At 43.7% G+C, this 5,911-nt stretch overlaps 2 non-coding genes across 2 annotated transcripts; both read left to right on the plus strand.

The window, feature by feature from the left end:
- The first annotated feature begins 3,839 nt into the window (after positions 1-3,839).
- On the plus strand, positions 3,840-3,910 carry trnag-ucc (transfer RNA glycine (anticodon UCC)). The gene has a single exon. It is a non-coding gene; the product is annotated as a tRNA-Gly (tRNA).
- Positions 3,911-5,047: 1,137 nt separating this feature from the next.
- trnak-uuu (transfer RNA lysine (anticodon UUU)) lies at positions 5,048-5,120 on the plus strand. Its single transcript has one exon. It is a non-coding gene; the product is annotated as a tRNA-Lys (tRNA).
- The last annotated feature ends 791 nt before the right edge of the window (positions 5,121-5,911 follow it).

Here is a 5,911-nt window from a genome sequence, read left to right on the forward strand (position 1 = left end):
TTATTTAAATGTTTTATTACTGAAATGTCTTTCCATACTTTGTTTCGGTGGGCTGCCTTTCTAGTACAGTGAGGCAGATGTTTAAGTCATGTTTATGCAGACATATAGAAGATTTTAAATGATTCATACACTTTGAAGCAGCACTGTAAATATGCATTACTCTGTGCTACAGATGCTCCAAACCATCAACCACCTGCAAACAGACACATACAACCCCAAGAGTCCAGCAGAGCTCATCACAGCATGGAGACACTTCCAGAGTGATTCTTACCTTTGATCATCAGATGGCTGATCAGCTTTGAATTCAATGGGCCAATCCATCGACCAATCACTTTTCATGGACACACAGCTGGGTCCAGGTCCAGCAGAGTCTGCTCTCACATCCTGGATCCTGATAGAATCACAAACACTGACTCTGAGCTTCTTCTGGAAAAATGATGCTGAACATCATGTTACACTTTAAATGTTTAATAATGATGGAAACAAACTGCAGCTGTGACATTAACTCTGACCTTTGACCCTCAGATGGATCAACATCTTTGAAATCAATGGGATAATCCTTTGACTGATCACTCTTCATGGACACACAGCTGGCAGGTCCAGGTCCAGCTCCAGGTCCAGGTCCAGGTCCAGGCCCAGGTCCAGGTCCAGCAGAGTGTGCAGTGTGCTGCTGCTTTGGTCTTGAACACACAGATGTGTGAATAATGTGAGTGTGAGCTCTGACATGGAGAAGAGTCATGGACAGTCAGAGACGGTCCTCTTACCTCTGAGCTTTGGTCCGGCTCTCATGGTCCCCACACAGAGGGCTTTTAGAGGGAGGGACTCCCTCCTCTCTGTCCTCACACTGACTCATAGCAGAGCTCACACCTTCACACAAACACAGCAACATGACACAGAAACACACAGTCAGCATGTTGTTATTGATCCTTCATGTAGATGCTAACAGGCTAATCATGCTGTTAGCTTAGCATCAGAGCCTCAGACCAGGTTTGGTTCTCAGGCTTTTATTTTGGTGAGTCTGTAAACACACCAACATCTCTGATGCTGTTATTATTGATGTCACATGCTGTAAGTGGAACAGTGCACACACACATTCAGTGTTTGCTTCAGAATTCTGTCACTTCTCTCCATGTGTGAACATGTGAATAAATGAACATGTGTTCATGTGTGTTTCTGTCACAGTGTGAACAGACTGAGTGAAGCACTGAGACCTTCCTCTGTAACAGTCTGTGGACTGTTTTCTATAGAAAGGACAAACACATGAGCAGCTACTGTCTGAGCTCTGAGGACTGACACACTTCTCCTCATGGCAAATATTAGATTCACATATTTATGAACCCTTGAAGAGAAAATGTTTCTTCTGATGAGTTTCAATCATCGATATGAATTCATGAAAAATAAAACGCACCACAGGCGTGTTAAACCTGAAACAGACTGATCTGATAAAGTCAGAATAAAGCGACCTTTTCTCCGCTTGAAGCTTTGAACGAGTCGATCTGAGTTTCAGAGCAAATGAAGCTGCTGAACTTTACAGAGAGAACGATCAACAGAGACGCTTGTTGTTTGTCTGTCTGACATGAATTGAATTACAGTAACTCCACACAGCTCAGTGAACACAAAAACTCAGAAAGCTGTCAGACCGGTTCTGACACTCCCTGCATTTCTCACTGATCATGTGACCTGAGAGCTGTGTTCTACAGTCTGCTGACTCGAACAGAAAAACACTACAAGTAACAACTTGTTCTGAAACAGCTGTTCATCTGCTATAAAAGTCATCAAAGAGCAAAGAGAAAGCAGCCAATCAGCAGCAGAAACATCTGTACTGTACCATCAGTCAGTGATGCAGCACAGTGTGATCAGACATGGAGAGATTTCTCTGGAAGGACTCTCACCTGCTGGATCAGTTCAGATGGACTTACAGACACTTTCCAGCTTCCTGTGTGGAGAAGAAGCTGCTCCTGGTCCTCCTCAGTCCTGCTGTCTGACACAATCTGATCTGAGGACGCCGTCACTTCCTCACAGCCTCACAGTCTGAACACGTCAGTGACAGTGAAACCGGTCCAACAAGTGTCTGAAAGACATTTCCTGATTCACTTCTACTGTCTGTCCACTAGATGGAGCTCAGCAATCAATGAACTGCAGATCAGCACAGGATGGAGCAGAGCAGAAGCAGCATGGATCACACACCTTACAGTCAGTAAGCCTCAGCACCATGGAACTCTCAGCTTAAGGCAAGACACAAAGACAACTGGTGAAGACTGGACTTTGTAAAGAGACAAATGTACTACTTGTGTTCATGAACAATTTAAGTTGAAGTTGAAATGAAAGCTGTTTAGTTAGCAAAAATAGCTACAATGTTATGCTTTAGTTAAGTTTCTTGTGTTATCTTGAAAAGTGTTTAACACCAGGTTTAATTTGTCTTTAAGGTTATCAACCTAGGCGATTCTAGGCGGTTAAGTGATTCTAATCAAACCAAACCAAGCAATCACCATTGCCACTGCAACTTAATGTCATCATACCAACTTGCAATAAAAGGAAAAGAAGAGCTTTGAGTTGTCAGTTGAAAAGTGCCTTCACCAAACAAGCAAACTACCTGAGCTGGGCTGCTGGGAACATGACAAAGACTGAGCTACAAGAGGAGTTCAAAACACTTACCCTTCATGCCAGGAAAGTCAGTGAGTAATGATGACTACTGGACCGGACTGTTGGCGGACATCACAGAGGCTGAAGGGGTGGATAAAGAAGCTAAGCTGAGCGCGCAGTTGCAGGCAGACCTGGGAAAGACAATGAAAGATTGTGAAACCAGACTGGAGGAAGTCAAAAGGACAGTCCAGCACAATCTCTGGTCCAAGTGTGGAGAGGATGAGATTGAGTCTGCTCTCTCTAACTAGGGATGTGCGATTTGACAATAAATGATCGTGAAGGATTTGAATGTGTCAACGATGTGCCAGAACAGAAACATGAACCTGACTGGAGCGGACAGTTTGTTTGATCTGTACCTATTCATGATCAATGTTTATAGATCAGAACAATTTAAGTGTGATGTAACTGTTTTGTACACTTGTTTCATTTATTGTGTTCATCACGTGTAAAGAACTGTGACATAAAAACAGCTTTTATGTCACTAACTGTGTCCCTGCTGTGACGGCGCTCTGCCAGCAGGTGGCGCTGCAGTGCAGCCTCAGATGGCTCAGTCTTCTGTATTTCACTGTATATATTACTTCTATATTGTGGATTTATGGTCTGTATTCTCCAATATTCTTTGCATGTTATTCTTAAGATAACACACATCTGTTCAGGAGGACTGTGGAGTTCATGGAGTTTATTCATGTCTGCTGATCATAACTACACTCTGACTGTGCTTGTGTTGCAGCTACGAACTGAACATGGCAGAAAAGTCAGAGAGCAACAAACTGCTGTCTTACATTCATCCTTCAGCTCTGTGTTCTAAGAGTCTGAGAATATGTGATTTCCTTTATTTACAGTGTGCATGTCATGTGACTTTACTTATGCAACATGTATGATAATGTTCTGTCTCCTCTCATTTCCAGACGTGCAGCCAAACACATGTGCAGTGATGATATGTGACGGTATCATCATGGTCTCAGAGAGAAGAGCTGAGTGTCTGTTCTGATCTGTGGATGCTTGTGTCTCTTCTCCCCTGTAGTTTCTGCTTGTTGCTCCGTCAAACGCCCTCTGCTGGTGAGCCGCGTCATTACACACAACCGCTCATGTAATGAGGCGAATTTATAACTTTTGACTTTATGTGGAGGAGGGATTGATTTTGGAATGAGGAGGCTGCAACCTGCGATGGCACCACTAGATGTCAGCTTTTCACAGCATTGGTGGTTCAGTGGTAGAATTCTCGCCTTCCACGCGGGAGGCCCGGGTTCGATTCCCGGCCAATGCAATGACCCTTTTAACTGAGGAACATGTGAGGGGACATATATTCACCTTCACATCTATGCTGTTGTTCAGCATGTTGTTTTTATATGTGTTAACAGACCTATCTGACTTCTGTTAACATCACTGTGACATACACACAGAGGCACTACACTTCACAGACGAGCTTCAGTGGTACAGTGCACATCACATTTGAAACAAGAGCACTTACCATCACTGGTAGTGAAGGTGTCACAGGAAGAATTACTGTGATGTTTTACCTTTAGAGCCTTTTTATAGAACACATTCATTTGATTTAAATTAAGAATGTTTGTTGGTGCAGTAGCCAGCATGAGCACTGTAGATGTCTTTATTTAAAGAAGAAAAAGAGAAAAGACCATGTTTCACCTCTTTCTGAGCCTCGTTAGTGCAGTAGGCAGCGAGTCAGCCTCATAATCTGAAGATTGTGACTTCAACTCTCACAAGGGGCACTTGTTTTAGAGCCAGAATACAGATTACAAAGAGCACACTGTATATTTACATGTCATCCAGGTCATGTTCATAGAGACCACTGAAGCAAGGCTGAAGCTGGGCATTGTTGGGAGCCAGTGTGCAGGGCAATAGTTGCTAGACAGCAAGCCTTATCTAGACATGGAGGACAGTCTCCTCATGGAGGACAGTGATATGCAAAGTGCTCAATGACACAATATTATAACAAATACTTATGAGACATTATATAAGAAAGATCAGTGCATCATGACTTCAGCTCCATTCAAAGCTTTAGGAGGCTTCATGGCCTCCATCACTCCATAAGACTGTTCCATCTGTTCTGCATCTCTGATATGTGCTGGGACGTGGTCGCTTGGATGTTTCACTGCAGCTCATCTAGTAATAATGTGTAACACATATATGAACATCAAGCTGATCATGTCATGCTAAACTGAGTCCTTGGAAGAGAAAACTGACATGTAACAAATAACAATTTCACTTTGTAGATTAAAGCAACATGTGTTTACACCAGAATTGGTCCTGTCAGCTGATATGAACAGGACTTCCTCCTCCACCCCCTCCACTGTCTGCACACACAGGAAGTTCACCCTTAATCAATGCTCTCTGTTTCAGTTAACCTGTCCGCACAGAATTAGTCTCTGACACAACATGTAGAGCCTGGATAGCTCAGTCGGTAGAGCATCAGACTTTTAATCTGAGGGTCCAGGGTTCAAGTCCCTGTTCAGGTGGAAAGCTTTGTTCTCCAGTGACACAGTTCTAGGATGGCCATGTAGCAGCTCAACTTCACAAGAAGGAGACAGAGTTGAATGTACCATCTATGTAGATGTTTTTTAGCAAGCACATAACAAACATCAATAAATGTACCCACATGCTGGGAACCACAGGCAGCATGTGGTCCTGACAGCACACAACAGAAAAACCACCATACGTACAAAATGGCCGCTTTAAATAGCTGCTGCCACACCTGGAGTCCTCTCCCATCCCCAGATAGGTGATCTCCTTCTCCCTCCATTACACTTACCCCACCATACACCTTACACCAAATACAATACATTATGGGTTACACACGGGTTATACATACAATATGGGTTAATGCTGAAAACAACTCTAACTCTCCGTGTCTTTGTTGGGAATCTCCTCATGTCCATTGTGTGTGGGGAGGGAGCAGAAAAGGCAACAACATGTCGTCAGACACATAAAACCGTCTACTGTAACTGAAGTAAACAGCAGCTTCCTCCCAACTTTTCTAAGTTTCTTTAACATCAACCTAACGTCACCTGGGGCCATGTGACAAACAGTCAGGCTTCAGCATGAGCTGGACTTTGTGGGATGACACTGACGTTACCTCCTCCAGCTTCGACCAGCACCGACGGTTCTCTTCACTGTGTTTTACGCTCGCCCGAAGAAACCACTGGCTTTGTTAGGTCTGTTACTATAGTAACGGTATTGCAGCGCTGTGGTAACCAGGAAAACTGGAGGATCCTCAACCGTTGGTAAATGGGACGGTCTGGCCTTCAAA

The sequence above is a fragment of the Parambassis ranga genome, unplaced genomic scaffold (assembly GCF_900634625.1).
Source record: "Parambassis ranga unplaced genomic scaffold, fParRan2.1 scaffold_21_arrow_ctg1, whole genome shotgun sequence".
Taxonomy (NCBI): domain Eukaryota; kingdom Metazoa; phylum Chordata; class Actinopteri; family Ambassidae; genus Parambassis; species Parambassis ranga.